Below are 20,561 nucleotides of genomic sequence, written 5' to 3'. Positions count from 1 at the left end.
TTATGTAATTAGTAGTAGAATTTGATAAATCAATGAAATAAGTTAAATAGGTAGATATAAGTAAATGAAATATTTGTGATGTTATGTCTTGTTGAGAACATGTTTTAGTTTGTATTGATTGCTTGGTTGGCATATATTGGTGTATGTGAATGTTGAGTGCAGGTTAATGTTAAAATGGGTGAGAAAAGTGGCTTTAAAATAACCTATTTTCGTCCACACGGGCAGAGACTCGGGCGTGTGTCTCAGCCGTGTGTGACACACGGCCTGGCACATAGGCTTGTAGTCTGGCTGTGTGACCCCTGCACCTTAATTTCATAAATTTGTTACCTACATGGCCTGGCACACGGGCGTGTGACTTGGTCGTGTGACCCAAGTCAGAGAGTTACACGAGTAAGGACACGGGCTGGGATACGACCGTGTGTCTCATATCAAATGCCCACACAGCCTAAGACACGAGTGTGTCTCCTGGCTGTGTGGGCCACATGGGCGTGTTTCCCCTACTTCTAAGAAAATTTTTGAGATTTTGGGAAAATTCTCTGAGTACCTGGTTTAATCCCAATTCACTTCTAAGGTAAATATTGGGCCTTGAAGGTCTATCTAAAGGACAATATGAGTGTTATATGATTGATTCTTAGTATGTGTAGCAAAGGTTGGGAAATGCCCGTATTTAATTCATAAAGTTCGGTAATGCTCTGTAACCTTGTTCTAGTGACGAATAAGGGTTAGGGGTGTTACATTTATTGATATCAGAGCTTCGGTTTAGCCGATTCTCGAAATAAATGTAGTGTGTAAAATGTCTAAAAATACATGCCATATATAAATCTATGATAGTGAGATGTGTATAATCCGATCTAACCCTTGTTTTTCTTATAGATTGTAAAGATGTCAGAAAGATCTGAACATACTGAACATCATGATAAGGTCAATAGTAGAGTACAGATATTTGAATATGGGACAAGCAGTAACGTCCTAATTCCTCCGGCTCAAGAACAAGAACTTAAAAATATGTTTTATGGGTTTACGAATCAATGGTTTAATGAATTTATGTATGAAAAAAATCAGGCTCAACAACCTTCTCTCCCTACTGCACCGTCCAAAATGCCTCCGGTAGCACCTCCACCTCCTCTGGTGATTGAATTCAGTAAATGTACTCCAATCGAAAAACTTAGAAAATATGGGGCCGAAGAATTCTAAGGTAGGTCAGATGATGATTCTGTCAAAGCTGAGTATTGGCTTCAAAACACAATAAGAGTTTTTGAAGAAATGGCTTGTTCCCTAGATAATTATTTGAGATGTGTTGTTTCCTTACTGAAAGAGGAAGCATATAATTGGTGGATGACTATAGTGGCCATGGTGCTGAAAGAGAAAATCTCTTGGGAATTCTTTTAGAGTGAATTTAAAAAGAAATATGTCGGTAAGAGATATTTAGACAAAAAGAAGAGAGAATTCCTTGATTTGCGACAAAGTAATCGATCGATAGTCGAGTATGAAAAAGAATTTGTATACCTTAATAGATATGCTCGAGAAATTGTACCAACCAAAGAAGAAATATGTATTCAGTTTGAGGAAGGATTGAATGATGAAATCAAAATGATGATTGGGGGCACAAAAATACGAGAATTTTTCGTTTTGTCAGATCGTGCTCAGAAATTAGAAGAGGTATATAACAGAAAAATGCAGAGAGACAGAAGGAATAAGGAATCTTTTAAGAGAAGTTCCTTCAAGTCAATTCTAACAATTCCGGCTAAAAAGTCTAGTGATGATTTTAGTCGAGCCATTCTAATGTCGGAACGATCAAATAAGAATAATGTGACTCAACAAGATTACGAGATGAGTAATAGACCTACAGCTAGTGTGCGTAGTGGGCAAAATGTTCTTAAGCTCAAATGTAAATATTGTGGGAAAAATCACTTCGATGAATGTAAAGGCAAGGCAGGAGCTTGTTATAAATGTGGGGCAACCAATCATTTTATTCGAGATTGCCCTCAGTTGCAAAGAGAGGAAAAAGAGCAGAAAGAGAAACAAATGGCCACTTTCCAAAGAAGTAAACCTTCGGGCCAAAATAATGCTATTGGGACTACTCGTTCGAGTATGAGAGATTCTGTTGCTCGGTCAAAGGCTAAGGCACCTGCACGTACTTATGCTATCCGAGCGAGGGAGGAAACTACAACTCTGGACATAATAGTTTGTACATTCTATCTTTTTAATGCTATTGTGTATGCATTGATTGACCCTAGATCCACGCATTCTTATATTGACATTGCATTAGTAACAGAAAAGAAAATGTCTGTTGAGTTTACTGATTGTGATATTCAAGTCACTAATCTATTAGGCCAAAGTGTGATAGTTAATTTAGTGTGTTGAAATTTTCCACTGAAAGTAAAAGGCTGTGAATTCTCTACTAATTTGATGTTACTACCTTTTCGAGAATTTGATGTCATTTTGGGAATAGATTGGTTAATGAAGCATAATGCTGTAGTGAATTGTCGAGAGAAACGAATTAATTTGAAATGTCAAACAGGAGAAGTAATTTCAGTTAAGTCTGGGAATCCGAATGATACTGGTAAAATTATTTCAACTTTTTCTGTTCAGAGATTGTTGCGTAAAGGTAATAAGGCATTTTTAGCCTACATTCTTGATACTCAGAATTCTGAATCAAAGCTAGAATAGTTACCGACTATTAATGAGTTTACTGATGTGCTTCTTGAGGAATTGTCGAGTTTACCATCTGACCGTGAAGTTGAGTTTGTAATTGATGTGATCTTGGGAATAACTCCTATATCAGTGACACCATACCGTATGGCATTGGCTGAGTTAAAAGAGTTAAAGACATAATTGCAAGAATTATTAGACAAAGGGTTCATTAGGCCGAGTATGTGTCATTGGGGTGCACTTGTATTATTTGCGAAAAAGAAAGACAGTTCTTTAAAACTGTGTATAGACTACAAACAGTTGAATAAGGTCACAATTAAAAATAAATATCCTTTGCCTCGTATTGACTATTTGTTTGACCAACTGAAATATGTTGTAGTATTTTCAAAAATAGATCTCAGATCTGGGTATTATCAGTTGAAGGTTAAAGAGTGTGATGTTCCGAAGACTGCTTTAAGAACTCGGTATGGTCACTATGAGTTTCTGGTAATGCCATTTGGTTTGACCAATGCTCCTGCTGCTTTCATGGATTTAATGAATTGGAATTTTCAACCTTATCTGGATAGATTTGTGGTTGTATTTATTGATGATTTACTAATCTATTCCAAGACAGAAACCGAGCATGCATAACACTTGATAACTTGAGGGAGAAACAGTTGTATGCAAAGTTCAGTAAATGTGAATTCTGGCTTCATGAGGTCCGATTTTTGGATCATATTGTGTCAGTTGAAGGAATTCGAGTGGATCCGAGCAAAGTATCTGCAGTAGTAAATTGGAAAACACCAAAGAATATAACAGAAGTGCGAAGTTTTCTAGGTTTAGCAGGATATTATTGTCGATTTGTTAAGAACATTTCGATGATTGCTTCACTAATGACCCGATTACTACAGAAAAACGTAAAAAAAAATTGGTTTAGGTCTTTGAATCAGGTGTACCATATGTTGTTTATAGTGATGCATTTCTGAATGGTTTAGGTTTTGTATTGATGCAGTCAGGAAAAGTAGTGGTCTTTGCTTCTCAACAATTAAAACAGCATAAGAAGAATTATCCTACACATGATCTTGAGTTGGTTGCAATTGTTTTTGCATTAAAGATTTGGAGACACTATTTATACGGTGAGAAGTGTTACGTGTTTACGAATCATAAAAGTTTGAAATATTTGATAACTCAAAAAGAGCTGAATTTGAGATAGAGACGATGGCTAGAATTGCTAAAAGACTATGATCTGGTTATTGACTACCATTCGGGAAAGGCTAATGTGGTTGCAGATGCACTCAGTCGAAAGTCGTTTTTGTTAGCGCTTCGAGTGATGAAAGCTCAATTAACTCTTAATAAGGATGGTTCTGTATTAGCGGAGTTGAGAACAAAACCTTTTTTCCTTCAAAGGATACGGGAGTTGCAAGATGATGATCCAAAATTGGTGCTAAAACGACGGATAGTTCAGGACAATCTGAGTTCAGAGTATAGCATTAATGATAATGGTATGTTGCGTTACCGCAATAGAATTTTTTTACTGAATAATTCAGATTTGAAAAATGACATTCTTTCTGAAGCTCATAGAAGCATGTATTCCATTCATCCGGGTAGTACGAAAATGTATTGTGATTTGAAAAGAATGTATTGGTGGTCGGGTATGAAACGGGTGATTTGTGAGTTTGTAGTAAAATATTTGATTTGTCAGCAAGTGAAAGCCGAACATGAGGTACCAACGGGTTTGTTACAACCTGTTATGATTCCTAAGTGGAAATGGGAGCATGTCACGATGGATTTTGTATCTGGATTACCTGTGACTCCGAGAAAAAAAGATTCAATCTGGGTGATTGTTGATAGGTTGACTAAATCGGTACATTTTATCCCGGTCAGAATAGATTTTTTACTTGAAAAGTTAGCAAAATTGTATATATTAGAGATTGTAAAATTACATGGGGTTCCCATATCTATTATTTTAGATCGAGATCTGAGGTTTACATTGAGATTTTGGAGTAAATTGCAAAAAGCTTTTGGTACAAAGCTAAATTTCAGCATTGCGTTTCATCCACAGACTGACGGGCAGTCAGAACGAGTGATTCAGATTCTGAAAGATATGTTGAGGTGTTGCATACTCGATTTTAGAGGTAGCTGGGAAAGGTATTTACCGTTAGCTGAATTTGCATGTAACAACAATTATCAATCCAGCATAAAAATGGCACCATTTGAAGCACTTTATGGAATAAAATGTAAGACTCCGTTGTATTGGTCTGAATTGAGTGAATCCAAGCTAATGGGAGTCGACCTAATTCGAGAAACTGAAGATAAAGTTCGAATCATTCGGGACAGTTTAAAGGCTATTTCTGACAGTCAGGAGTCATATGCAGATTTGAAAAGAAGAGAAATAAAATTTGAAGTGGGTGATCGAGTGTTCTTAAAAGTTTCACCGTGGAAGAAAGTATTGCGGTTTGGTAGAAAAGGGAAACTAAGCCCAAGATTTATCGGACCATATGAGATTGTTGAAAGAATAGGCCCTGTGGCTTATCGGTTAGCTTTACCTCCGGAACTTGAGAAAATTCATAACGTGTTTCATGTATCGATGCTAAGACGGTACATATCAGATCTTTCACACGTAATCCCTCACAGTAAAATTGAGCTTCAACCGGATATGACGTACTATGAAGAACCAGTAAAGATTTTAGCTTGAGAGGTTAGTGAATTACGAAATAAACGAGTTTCACTAGTAAAAGTATTATGGCACCTTCATGGTTCGGAGGAGGGTACTTGGGAAACAGAAGAATCGATAAGATCACAATATCCGAATATATTATCAGGTAACAAATTTCGAGGACGAAATTTCCTAAAGGGGAGAGAGTTGTAACAGCCTGAATTTTCAGTGGTAACGAAAACGGTGATTTGAAGTCACCAATTCCGATGAGTAAGCTCGTAAATTTTATCATTTAGTATTTACGAGTTAAATGTGATTTTAGAAAGATTTGTGAGATAGTAATTTGAGTTTAGAAAGAATTATTAGGTTAATTAGTTTTGAAAACAGGGTATTAAGACCTCGATTTTATAGACCAAGCTGTAAATATTTTTATAAATATTTACCGAATGTCATTAAGGTAGTATTAAAGTTTCGTTAGAAAATTTTATCGTTTCAATAGTTAATTAATTATAAAGGACTAAATTAAAAATGGTGCAAAACTTGCTAAAGTGATTAAATAGCATAAATGGTAAATAAGGGAGGACTAAAAGGGAAATTAGGCACCCAAAGAATGGCTGAGGCGGCATAAGCAAAAAAATCTTGGAATTAGGTGATTTAAGGGTAAAATTGTAAATTTTGTGAAATTAAGCTTAAATAAAAAGAAATCTAAAGATTTTTAGGCAATTCTCAGCCAAAAACAGCTATTAGAGAGCTTGTTAAGATGGTTTTTATATTTGTACTTCATGTAAGTTTAATTCTTGCTTTTCTCTTGAAATTTTTATGTTTTAAGACTTTTACAATTAGGTCCAACTATCTATTTCATTAGTTTTTGATATTTTGGGTAATTTTGAAAGTTACCATTGATGAATGCTGGATGTTTATAATGAATTAACATGGATTTGAAGCTTTAATTCTATTTATCAAAGGCGTGTAATAACTTATAATATTTAGATAAAGTGTTAATTGAGAAAAATTAGCTCATTTGATGAGTTAATTGGTAAAAGACTAAATTACAAAATTGTAAAAGTTGGGGTAATTGTGTAATTTTGAAATTTGAAGGGTATAAATTGTGAAGTAGACTGAAATTGAAATATATGCTAATGAATGAAAAATTTACATTCTAGATGAAGAGCTCGTAGATCAACGAGAACAAGAGAAATTAGCTAAGTAGTCTCTAAACTATTAGCAATTTTACAATCCAACCCAGGTAAGTTCATATTGTTAAACTTTCTTGATTCTTTGTTAATTTAGGAATGGTATAATATATTTATTCAAATTTTGTTGTTGAAATTAATATTATTGTAAAAGTATGAAAATTGATTTGAATGTTTAAAATGAGTAGAACACAGGATTAAGTACGATCGTTTCGTGGCAAAGAATTAATTGATGGATAAGACCATGGTTGGACCATGACAATGTTTAAATGTAAGATCATAGCTGAGCTATGGTATTTTAATGAAAAGACCATAACTGGGTTATAGCAAGTTCGATAATGCTCTATAACCCTGTTCCGATGACGGATAAGGGTTAGGGGTGTTACAAATTAATTGCAAAAGTTAATTCAAATTCCTCCAATTCTGCAATTTACCATGAGAAACATTTAGTTCATGTTTGCTACTAATGACAACTCGAAGAATCCATCCATTAGCAACAGAACCTTTTCAACCAGGAAGAACATAAACAAAATGCATATCAAGTGTACTAACACCTAACATATTTGGTTCTATGTCACATTTTCGTGTTCGATATATAGATTTATCAACTTTTAGAACCCTAATCTTGATGTGGGTTCTATCTAAAACACCTAAGCAATTCTACATTACATGTATAAAACCTTGGGTTAGGATACTATATTTAAGTCTAAATAAACTAAATGATGTACAAGCTATATATGGAACTCACTCCAATAACTTCAATCGTTTCCACCTTGGGTTTGTAGAATTAGTTGTAATTGGCTCTGCCTTTTTAAATAGCAAATCTTGTAAATGTATAACAGCATTTAAAACAGTGTAAAATGATTTGTTGACGGTTTCTGCGGACCTATTACAGTGATGCTTGATAACTCGATTTTGAAAGTGATGAGAAATGATATGTAAATACATTGTCACTTGCTCGTCAAAAAGCATGTTCCTTGACGACTTCAATCCTCCCAAAGTTTGTAACATCTTACATAGTTTAAAAAAAGTAATTATATTCATTTTAACTTGCTCAATCTAGGTCTCGTCACTAGCATGTACAAGTCTTTTTTCATAATCTCGTTGTGTATAAAAATCTAAAATATATGATCTAATCCTTGGTCTATAAGCATGTAGGCTAGAGATGAGATCCAATGTAACTAAGAACCAACTCGCAACTGTACACATTTGCAACCATACTGCTAATGCAAGATCAATTCTATTACGCCTCTCACTTTGTACTATTAAAGGTAAACGAGCCATTACTGCAAGATATTAAAGTGTTACATATATTTAAATCATAGTAAAAGGGTCATATTTCTTCAATACTATTATCAATAACAGTAAAACAAAATCAAAGAATTTAATTGCAAAAGAACTTACAGTGATCCTGTGAATACAAGAGGCTTAGCTGTGGGAGGAGGAAAAAATCAAGCAAGCCAAAGAAGAAGAGGAAGCAATAACACACAACCAAAGAAAAATAAACAATATATATTAAGAATCTTTGCAAAGCACAAGATAGAAATTACAATTATCTTTGCAAGTAAAAAATCCTGAAATTCATTTCATTATCAAATTTCATTCAACAAAACCAACTCTTTGTTTAGCAAATAATAATGTCTTGAACAAAAATTTAATTATAGTTGTTTTAAAAATGATATTTAAAGATAACTAAATTACTTACAAATATTATACCTTGTTGAATAAAGATGAATTCCAACACACATAGAGGACATTATAATTTTTGAGGTAGTATAGGGACTGAAATTATAATTTAACCAATTTAACATGTATTAGAAAAGCTTAATACATGCCACATAATGCTCTTATTGTGTATAATAACCCTAATCTAGGTCCCCATTTGCAGATGTAGCCAATGGTGATTGATATTGATGCAGATAGTGAAGAAAGACTCGATGATGATAATGATTCTGATCATAAGTGGGAGGTTTTTAGTGACCTTGATCTCGATAACGTTCTGGATGATATTGACCAAAAAGACACAGACGATGATGATAATGTAGATACCCCTCTGCTTGGGAATTTGACTCTTGGCATTGTTATGCATTATTATCTTTCAGTCCACATGCTGAGCGTAGATCTTGATGCTACACATGCATATGAGTTCCCAGAACACTTGAATATAATACATTCACATAAGTTACCGCCATACTCTAAATTAGAAGAGTTGGTTGCAGGTCAACAAGTCCCAAATAAGGAGGAACAAGTCCCAAATAAGGAGGAATGTGTAGCGGCCATCAAGAAGTATAGCATGAAAGTGTCGGAGGACTAAAAAGTTGATGTATCTAAACTGACATTATATATAAGTGAGTGTTCGAGGTCTATAAAAGGTTGCAACTGGTGGGTACGAGCTGCATTGATTCAAAGGTCACAATTGTGAGAGATTCAGAAATATGTAAAGACTTACACATGAACTGCTGCAAGGATGACGCAAGATCATGGGAAACTTGATGCAAAATTAATCTATAACTGCATCATGCAGCTGGTGAAAAACATGTCCTCCATTCTTGTATCAGTCTTGATTGCCAACATGCAATCCCAGTTTCAGTACAAAGTGTCATATAGGAAAACATGGTAAGCTAAATAGATGGTAGTGGAACAGTTGCACGGTGATTCGGATGCATCATATAATGAACGCTAGGGATGGTTAGTCACGATATGAGAGTATGTGTCAGGGATTGTGGTTGACTTGCAGACGCTACTTGCTTATGACCTGGATGAACAACTAGATTCAGGGAAAATAATTTTCCACTGTTTGTCCTGGACATTCGATCCATGCGTAAAGGCCTTTCGTCACTATAAGTCGCTTGTGTAGGTTGATGGAACCTGGTTGTATAGGAAATATATGCAAATCCACTAGCTCGTTATAGTTGCACAATATTCTAACCGGAATGTTAATTAAATATGTCATATTAGTTAAATATGCCAATTAAAATATTAATGACATGCAAATTTATAAAATAATTGTGAATAGCAAGTAAAATTTTTTTATCGACTTTAAGGGATGGGTTTTTGTGACTCATAATATAAAAAGGGTTAGGGGGCTTTGGGGGATGGGCCGCCATGATTGATTCGTCACGTTGGCGGCAAGGTGTCAGGTACCCTTTTTTTCGACATGCTTGCTTCTTCTTTTTTTACTCTAGTTTTTTTTTAAAATTGGTTTCACCAATGTGTCAGGTGATACCACTTTAAAAAAATAATTTTTTTTTATATTCCAAGGATATTTGTTCAATATTTAAAGGAGGCTCATATTTTTTTATGTTGTTTGCAATGTGACAACATCACTTAAAAATAGTTTTTCTTTTCACCTAGAATGATTGGGTGATAATAGGTTGCTTTTGAGGCTGGCTTCGCCTGACATATTGGCAACACCTAAATTTACGGTAGAAAACATACCATTTATGTAAATAATCTATAATATGTTGCATTTCGTAATTAATTCTTTTGTATTATGCATGTAAAAAACCCAGTAGGGTAAGATTTAGTCGTTTCTAAGTTATATTTTTATAATCCAATTGTTATGATATGATCATTATTATTATTATTATTATCAATTTGTACATTTTGATCAACGATAAATTTTAGCTCAATATATATATAGGGATTAGTTGTGTAATAAAACCTAAAATTTTTGTTTGAATAATAATATAACATGTCACATCAATTTGTCATTATACCATTAAAGACAGTGAACGGCTCAATGATCAAAATATAACAAATTAATAATATTAGTGACTATATCATAAAATTTTAAGGTTCTATAATCAAAATGCAATTTAAACCATATATAAATTATTGAATTTGTAATTTTCCCTAGTAGAGACTTTAGGGATAATTTGAAATCACAATTTAAAGTTATTTTTGAATTCTTTTTATTTAAGATTTAATGCATTGTTGTTAAATTTTGTATTTAAGTTTAGTTCATCCACAGTTTGTGTGCATCAATGTAATTAATAAATGTTTTGCTCATCTCATGGAGCATCTTCCCTGTTTGGAAGAAGTTAAGGAGGCTGAGATGCTCAGTATTTCCCAGTTTCATTGAAAGGAAGATATTCCCTCCCAACTGCTCTACCTCTTGTTTAATCTCATTCTCTAACACTGATACCACTGCATTATTTAGTACTTTCCAAGTTGCACTACAATAAAACAAGTTTTTAGCGGCGTTTATGTGGAAAAACGTTGCTATAGAACATGACCTTTAGCGGCATTTCTTAATGGCGTTTCTCACAAAAACGCCGCTATAGAACATGACCTTTAACGACGCTTTTCCCACAAATGCTGCTAAAGAACATGACCTATATCGACGCTTTTCCCACAAATGCCGCTAAAGAACATGACCTTTAGCTGTGCTTTTCTCCTAAACGCCGCTAAAGAACATGACCTTTAGTTGCGCTTTTCCTCAAACACCGTTAAAGAATATTGACCTTTAGCTACGCTTTTCCAAAAATGCCTCTAAAGAACATGACATTTAGCGGTGTTTTTCCCAAAAACGCCGCTAAAAGTCATGTTCTTTGGGGACATTTGTGGAAAAACGCCACTAACTTTATCAGATTTTTAACAATCCATTTTCATTCATATGGAACCTGAATTGTTAACATAATTTCCTGTAACATCAAATCCAACCAAAAATTGCAAATCTAAATGATACTTCAAATCTAAATGTCGAAGCAAATCACCCTTAAATCATCATGACCAAAGGGTTGTCATGTAATAATACCAAATAAGTTTTCATCCTCCTCATTTAACACTTTATGCAGATTTTGCCTTGGGAGTAAAACACAAAATCCATGCAAAATAATAATATTAAAAAAATAATTGAAAATAGTATTATTACGCTACATTTAGAAGTCAACAAACGACGAAACTATCCATATAATAACGAAAAAGAAAATAGAAGTCATACCCATTTCATAAACCCTAATTTGAGAAATATGGAAGAGACAAGTGACCTATAATCGAAAGGAAAAAGTTTTAATGAAAAAAAATAAAGTTAAACGATTAAGGGAAAAAAAGAAAAGAATATTTTACCTTTTGAAGCAGTGGCGAAGAGAAAGAGGCAAAGAATTTCCAGCCAAAAATTAGGCTCAAACAAAAAGTTAAATGATTTTGATAATTTGGAGGGGTTGAGGAAGAAATAAAGGGATTTGGGAAATTGGGAATTTTGATCAGAAAGGGATTTGGGAAGTTGAGGATTTTGATCAGAAAGGGATTTGGGAAGTTGGGAAATTGGGGAAGAATAACTCAGGGATTTCGATCAGAAAGGGATTTTGGAAAAATTACTTAGGGATTTCGGGGAAATCTGATTTGGGAAAAACTAAAGAAATTTCGAGGCTAACAAAACGACGCTGTTTAAGTCAACTTTAATTAAAATTTGCGGTGTTTATGAAAAATGCCACTAATGTATAACCTTTGCGGCATTTTAGTCCAAATGCCACTAAAAACGCCGCTGAAAGCGGCACCATTTTGCAAATTTTTAATACATATTCGCGGCGTTTTTGGTGGAAACGCTGCTGTTGCTTCCTTTTGCGGCATTTATAATAAAAAAAATGCCGCTACAGCTCTAACCTTTTGCGGCATTTTCTAATTAGCGGCACTAATGTATAACTTTTGCGGCATTTTTAGTTCTAACGCCACTAAAAACGCCGCCAAAAGCTTAATTTGTTGGTTTAAAATTTTCATTGCAGAAAATGTGATTTCCGTTGCCTAAGCACTCCTCTGACTCACTTTTAGGCCCTCATTTACTTTGATTCCTTTTCTTTTCAATTATTTATGTCATCATTATATTTTTATGGTTAGTGCAGCCTTTTAAACATCACACACACAAATCTTACGCTTCTTAGGGGGTTTGTATTTCTACCCTACATCAAGTAATTTCTCACTGTTTTGGCAGAATTAGGAATATGTTTGAAAATTTTTTAAGGATGTTAGCTAAAATTTTGATTATTTAGAGATTTAGCTTCCTTTTCCAAAAACATTTCCTTAAAAAGTGATTTCTTTTCACAGTTCCATTCTTATCTCAACTACATTTATTTTTTATTTCAGTTTTTCAATTTTTATTAATTTTAATGTTTTAATTAATAAACATGTTATTTTAAGTTTTTATTTTATTTAAAATTGATCTATTTAATTAATAATTTTTATTTATATAAATAAAATAATAAATTTAAAATATTTTAATTAATAAATTATTTATTTATCCAAACAAAATAATAAATATGTAGTTATATAATGAAAATATATCTTTTATATATATCATTATGTTAAAATATTTTATTTTTTAAGAGTATCAACTAATGTTTTATTTATTTTTATTTTATTTAATATTTACATGTTAAATATTTATTTTCTTTCCACCTACATTGTAAGTATGGTAAATTTGAATATTATTCAATCAAATTATTATTTCAAATATCATTATTATTTTTATATATAAAATATTTCAATTAATTATTTCTCGGATATCATTATTTTTATATGTGAAATATTTCAAATACACATATAAAAATATATAATACTAAATTTGCCACACACTCGTGATTTAGATTGAAAATAAATATTTCACATATAAAATTATATCTACTAAAAATCATGATATTTTATATTTACATATAAGAATAATATTATTATTAGAAACTACCATACCCACAATATGTAGATGGAGAAAATAAATATTTGACATATGGAAATTATATATAAAGAAAAAATATATAAAAATAATTGATGTTTTTAAAATATAAAATATATTTAACATAATGATAAATATCACATATATAATTTTTCATTATATAATTACATATTTATTGATTTATTTATATAAATAAAAGAGTTATTAATTAAAAATATATTTAACATAATGATATATATAATGTAATTTTATTATATAATTACATATTTATTATTTTATTTCTATAAATAAAAAGTTATTAATTAAAAGATGAATTAAAAATAAAAAACTTGAAAATATGAAATAAAAATTCAAATGAACTTAGCAAATGAATTAAACTTAGGACCGAAGGATGAGCACACTAACATTTGACCATTTAACTAAAGAAACTAATATATTAAAGAAAAACACATTTTATAAAAAGTGTTTTTCAAAAATCACTTTTTCAAAAAACATCCCTCTAAATAATTAAAATTTCGGCTTATATCCCTAATTCTTCCTTCAAATATGCATATACTCCTAATTTGGGGGTAGTGTTTTAATCATGTTTGGTGACACCATCAATCATCTTATGCCTAAGCCTAATGGTATGTTTTACTCCAATGGAGTCATTTAAACCGGTCAACTTTGATTGTACGAGGAGTTTAACATCGTAATCATGTAGGGAATCCATACTTCATAAAGGAGATTTCAGACATGGTTTTCTGATAATAGGTAAAAGTTCAAAACACCCAAAGTATACAGAGAGAAAAAAAAGTAGAATGTTAGAGAGTAATAAAAGAGAAAGATTAGAGTGCAATTGGTCGTGGTCATTTCTGTAACTAAGGAAATAGCTTGTAGGGTAGAGTGATCAGCTATGTTTTGCCTATTTTACTGTTGGTTTCCCACTCCTTTTTACTCATCATATACACCCCCTCACGGCTTCACCCGTATCATTCTCTTCATTATATCATTACCGCCCCACTCCATCACTCTCCCATCCATCCATCCATCCCTCGTTCGCTCTCTCTCCTTCTATCTATCTCAGTCCCCCTTGACAGCAGGCAAGACTCTTGGGGGGTGGGGGAAGTGATAAGACAATTGCATTATTAACCCCTGGAAGACAAGCAGATAGTTACAATCAACAATTCAAAGAGAAGTCTCTTTTGAAGATGGTTTTAATTGGGATGTCCTAAAGGAGCTACTCTTTTGAGGGGAACGTTGTCTGGCCCGAGGACACCGGCTCCATTTCCATTTGCCTCTACGGAAGCTGTTCATCACTTGGTTGTTAAATGGTTTGAGCTTGTGCCGGTGTTGTCGGACCAGGCTTCATTCCTCCCAATTATTGCTCCCATATCGAGCCGTGCAGTAAAGGGTATATATCTTAGATCATCGATAGCAGCATGTAAAGGTTTGGTTATGATTATTCTGGGTGTTCTTTCTTTCCACCTTTAGGAGTTAATTGTTAATGTGCAAATTGTGGGGTAATGATGAAGGGTTTTCTTGACCGGTATTATTTTCATCATCTAGAAAAAAAGGTTTCATCATTACTTTTTTTTTTGTTGTTGTTCATATTTCTGCAATTCTATGTGTTATTTTGTCAGTCTCAACTCCCAACACTCCTTTCAAGTTCATCATTTTGGCAGATATATCCCATGATGCCTTCCACTGTCTGATCTGTCTGTTTCATCTGTTTTCAGATATGGCTTTGAGTTGTTGTATATAATGCATTCTCTCTTTTCTTTTTATATCTATTGCTTTCTAACTCATTTTTTTCCATTTCTCTCTAGGGTTTCATGGTGGAGAGCTTGGCGTCGGTAAAGGGCCAAAGTTAAACGGAAAAGGAGTTGCCTTTTCTTTAACAGTTTGAAATTACCATGATGCAATCAGCTTACTTTTTCCACTCCTATGTACATGGGCTCTTTATCTTCATTCATCTTACACTAACAAGATCTGTATTATCTGTTACCTGCTTTGCATGGGGATGGATGGAAACGCATTAAATCTTGAATTTGGTATGATGCAGAGTAATAATGTCGATTATCTTAGTTATATTTGTTCTATTTTATTTTCCCTAATCTCTATAGATAGCTTGCTTGCTTTATTTGAATGAATAATAGATCTTTCATTGTAATTATTACAATTCTTGTAGAGTCAGCATAGGATAATGACAGATTTTGCAAGAAGTAAGAGCTATGCCAATGCAAGTGTTGACACAGACAGATATGAAAATCTGATTAAAGGCGAGCCCCCTAATGCCATGGTTTTGTCACTCATGACATCTAAAACCCTAAATTTGATCAACAAGATGTCACTATTGAATGTTCAAATTTAGTAAAATGACTCCCTTAATTGTTCCATCAAATGCTTTCTTTCTTCACTCTGTCCTGATATTTTAAAGACGCACAAATTTCCCCTTCATGGATTCAGATGCACGCTTACTTATTTAGTTTTTGTTGAGCTTTAGTTAAGGAGCACAACCACTTGAAGGAGAGTTTTTTCCTCTTCGAATATTTTTAAATATTTATATTGTTCCAATAACTATAAATAAATGTGTGTAATTAATTAAAAGTTATATTATTTGATTTTATAAAAAAAATTATAATTATTTAAATAATATTATTTGAATAGTATAATATTCAATGAATATTAATTATGTTTATTTTAATGACATTATTATTTAGAAAGACACCTATTGATGAACATGAAAATTCCTATAAATAGGAATGAGATTTCATTTGGAAAACATACCAACAAATTCTAATATTCTTTCTTTCCTTCCTTCATTTTCAAATATTATTAGATTATTTTATAAAGTATTATTGCAGAAATCTTTTACAGAAATTGAGTTTCTTGTCATACATTGCTCAGTGTGTAGTGGGCTATTCTCGTCAGTGCAAAACGTAAATAGTCATTGGCTTCATTGTATCATAGATGTTAATTTGCTTGGAACTCATTTGCACACCGAAAATAGGTGGGGGCGAATATAACCTTAAAGATAGTGACTTGATACACGCCTTGGAGCCTTGTCCTATTTCTTCTTTTTCTGTTCGAGTTTTTTCTTCACCGGAGATTTGTACTAACAATTTTAAGATGACTACCATAATACATGAAAGTGGAACACTAAGGGAGTTGGCTTCCAACTTTGTCAAACTTGATGGGTTTGGTGGTGGCAATTTTTGACGATGGCAGAAAAAGATGCACTTCTTATTATCAATTTTGAAGATTGCTTATGTTTTGGATACTCCAAAACCTGAAAAGAATGAAAACGAATCTGTTGTTGCTACCCGGGAAAGAAAAAAATGGGACGATGCTGACTACATGTGCATGGGTCACATATTGAATGGTTTATCTGATGGTTTGTTCGAGTTCCGTTTGTGTGTTCGAAATTTTTTTCACTTGATATTTGTACTAATATTCCATATGATCGTGCTTCTTCCTCGCTACACATTTTAGAATAGTAATTAAAACGAGGTTTAAAATATTTTCTATTGTTTACCTTTCCCATCAAACTTTTTGCATAATTTGCTATTAGCTTTATTCATGGATGCTGAGAAGCATAACAAACGAAGGAACTGTTGATTAGAAAAAGTAGCAGGGAAGAAGGGGTTTCTTTTTCTTCTGTTTCTAGCTCTGTTGGCCATACTTAACACGTATCCCGGTAGCTTGTCACACAGCACAAGCATTTATCATCTAAATCCTTGGCTCTCTTTGTCCTTCTCAGCATCCCTACATTGTCGAAAGTATTGATCAATCATCACATTAAGTTAACAAGCGAAGTTGAAAGATTAGCGGAGTTACATTTAAAGGAGATGTTTATGACCTGAAGTATTTGAGATTGTATCATGTTTATTACCATTATAATATCTTTTTCTGGTTAGCAATAAGAAAAACCATATATACTTTGTATTACTTGTATGTGCATTGTAATGATTGGTCGGTTTTTGCTTATAAGCTTGACCAAGACTTCAAAATGGCTTGCTCATTACTTGCAATACAGCGGGTGCCATGTTGAAAATTGGCTTTTTCCCTCTAGTCTTGGTGTGTGATCGAAATGCATTACAGTATGGACTTTGGGTATTTGCTCATCCGTTTTCTGCAATCTTGATGTGAGTAATCTGTTTACCACCTGATTTGGGGCTAGGTTTGAATGATAAAAATAGCAGAGGTCAGATTTCTACAACTGCTGTCAACCATCTGCACACAAATCTTGCTTGATGATACATTTTTCGTCAATGTTGTGAATTATCAAATCACACAAATGCTTCATTTAGTCATCCACTTCCTAAAAGTCCAAGGGAGAAACAAAGATTAAGCATTGATTTCTCCGGAAAACACTAACATGCATATGAAGTGGAATTAATTTGGTTTACTAAAACTGCACGTCAATGATGTTAATGCAATTTATAATTAAGTGCCGTTTCCTTTCTTTCTAATACAGTATTTATCATGCGCGCAAGAAAATTTCTGAAAATACATGGAGAAAAACGTAAGTTTAAACGTCGAAATTACAAATGTTAACTGCTTCTTATTGCTTGCAATTTTCAGTAATAAAAAATTGGAACCCTAAAAGCAAAATCTATTTATCAAATTCTTGGCATATAACTTAAGCAAGTAATTTTTTATATATTTATTTTTTAAAATTTTATTTTATCTGAGTCTAAAGCCTCTCACCAAATATTTACCCTACAAAAATATATAAATGGGTTTGTATTTGATATTCTAAAATGTAGTTTTTTTTTAAATTTCACAAACAAACTTGAAAAACTCTCATGTGCTTTATTTCTTTTAATCTTTTATTTGCCATTACTCTAACTTGTGTAAAACCTCATTAAATAATATACCAAATATTTTGTGTAGGACACAAATTTACAAATATATTCGTGATTCAGATATTATACCATTAGATGATGTGGATATATTATATTTGGGAGATGAGAAGCAGCAATGGAGGGTGAACTCCTCCATATCACAACATTTTCTTTGGATGAAAAAGGAGAGGTGAGTGTAGTTATCATTATCAAAACTCCTCATCTTAAAACGTGGAGGACGGAAACACCGTCTTCAATCAGTCGGCAACGCTTGTATGGTCTAAGGATGAAGTATTCAGTACCCAATCAATTTTAGATGACATCTTGATATTAAGGAATCTTTCTTAAGTTGTAGGGATAATAATGAGCATAAAAATGTCTTAATAATGGTGTATTTTTGAAAGAAAAAATATCCGCCATTAACACCACACATTTCCAACTTTTTTTCAGACTCTGTTTTTAAAGGTTGATATGGTTGGGGAATAACCAGCCTCAATACGGAACCATTTATGTTAAGAAAATTGCAAGGTCAAAGCCATGCAGTATGAACTCATTGAACGTACGTGCAATAGAATTTAATAATTTTTAGGGTTCTGAGGAGCTGTATTATTTTTATAAATTTATTTCCGTAATTGAGATTGCTTATATTCATGAACTTGCAAGTAATTGTCCATTTTGATATTATTTTCGACATAAAAATTGGGTATGATGTATGCATCCATCCTCTTGTACTTGAAACAAAATTATAGATTGGCATAAAAACGAATATAAAGCATCAATTTGAAGATGACATTTCCTATTCAAAGTATTGATGATGAGGAGGAGGAGTTGATAAAGTCATGGCATTACTGGTACTGGGCGGTGAGTAGCACTAAGAGTGCCCAACTTGTTAATTTTTGAGGACAACATAACGTACAAATCTGATCTCAAAGAGGTGCTCAATAAATATTTAAACAGTATATGGATGATTAATAGGCCAGTAATCTATCAATCCTCTTTGCTTTTGTTCTTAATATATTGGATAAGATAATTAAAAGAATGGGGGTGCTTTTTAAAAATTAGGAATTTGTTGGAATCCATTAGTTTCCTCGGTCTATGCTGAACCTAACATGCTTACTCTATACTGGGATCAGGAAAAGGGCAAAGGAGCAGTACCTTGTTTCGAATCACAAGCCCCCATTTCAAAGCCCAAATCAATTGGACCCAACCCATTTATTGAAAACAAGCTAACTTGGCCCAACCAACCATTTAAAATATGAGTCGACCAAGTTTGGGCTCTAATATTTAAAGTTCAAGCCCATTTATTTTATATATTATGTGAATATTTAAAAAAAAACATGTTATTTGTCAATTGAATTTTAGTTCGGTTGACTTTTATATTGTTGATAATGTAAGAGGACGTGAGTTTGAACTCGCTCAAGTGCATTTTATCCGCTTATTTAAAGATTGAGAAGTGTTATACCAAGCTATAGGCACCGTATAAAAAAAACATGTTATTTATGTGTAGAAATTTAATAAAAATCTAGATAATAGTAGTAAAATATATATTAACTAAATATTAAATAACAAAAATTATATTTAAAAATTAAAAAATAATATGGGTAGAGCATAAGCAACATTTAAGATTCTTTTTACTAGTCAAATTAGGTTGGGGAAACTATGTATGTTAATATGATATTGACTTTTATACCATATATGAGCTTCACTTGACCCATGAACATTACTAGGAAAATTATGTATGTTAATATGATATTGATTTTTATACATATATGAGCTTCACATGACCCATAAACATCTATATTTTGATGTACTATTTCAAATTTATTGATATTTTGAAATATTTTAATACATATTTATGGTCTAATTTTCAGTTGAAGGTTATATATCTCTAATATATATTTAAGGCATATTGTACTCTCAAAAAGAAAATGCACTTGAACCTTAAAGACGACATTATTAGGAGGGATTATTACTTACCTCGAACATGAATCATAAAAAAAGACATGAAGAATTGAAAAGAATAGAAATTTTAGAGGTATTAATTAAAGGACTTAATTTGATGATTATTTTTTATTTTAATGTAATTATAAAAATAAAAATGATTAAGAAAAAGGTATCAAAATTTGATTTAAAATATCAAAGTCTTGTATCAATGGGACACATACATGCAAGCCATACAAAGTTAATTCTTCAGCTGCGGCCCATCCACGCCAAGAACCATGCCCTCCCTGCCTCTCTGGTGTCTTCTTCTTTCCCCAGAATGTGCCAACAGGTTAAGAAGTCAGAACATTCAAGTCACATCCTCATCTCCTCTCACCTCATGCACTCTGATTGCTTGCTGACTGTCTATTTACTAACCACAATTCCTAGTTACTACTATTCTTAATACAAAATCAACAAACATAACTTTCATTCGAAACTTCTTGGAACATTGTTTGAAAGTGCTTCAACAATAACGAGATAGGGATAATTGGCTACACAGTTTCATGATCGTATCACACAGACAAACAATATGCTTTAGCAACCACCACTTGCTGGTTCAATTGAACTCAGGAACTGATTTCATAATATTTGGTCAGTAGTAG

At 32.7% G+C, this 20,561-nt stretch overlaps 1 long non-coding RNA gene across 1 annotated transcript; it reads left to right on the top strand.

The window, feature by feature from the left end:
* The first annotated feature begins 14,045 nt into the window (after window positions 1–14,045).
* Window positions 14,046–15,512, top strand: LOC128034979 (uncharacterized). Its single transcript, XR_008191369.1, has 3 exons — window positions 14,046–14,540; window positions 14,956–15,180; window positions 15,318–15,512. It is a non-coding gene; the product is annotated as an uncharacterized LOC128034979 (long non-coding RNA).
* Window positions 15,513–20,561: the final 5,049 nt, after the last annotated feature.

This window comes from Gossypium raimondii, chromosome 11 (assembly GCF_025698545.1).
Source record: "Gossypium raimondii isolate GPD5lz chromosome 11, ASM2569854v1, whole genome shotgun sequence".
NCBI lineage: Eukaryota > Viridiplantae > Streptophyta > Magnoliopsida > Malvales > Malvaceae > Gossypium > Gossypium raimondii.
This window is presented reverse-complemented; position numbering and strand designations above follow the sequence as displayed.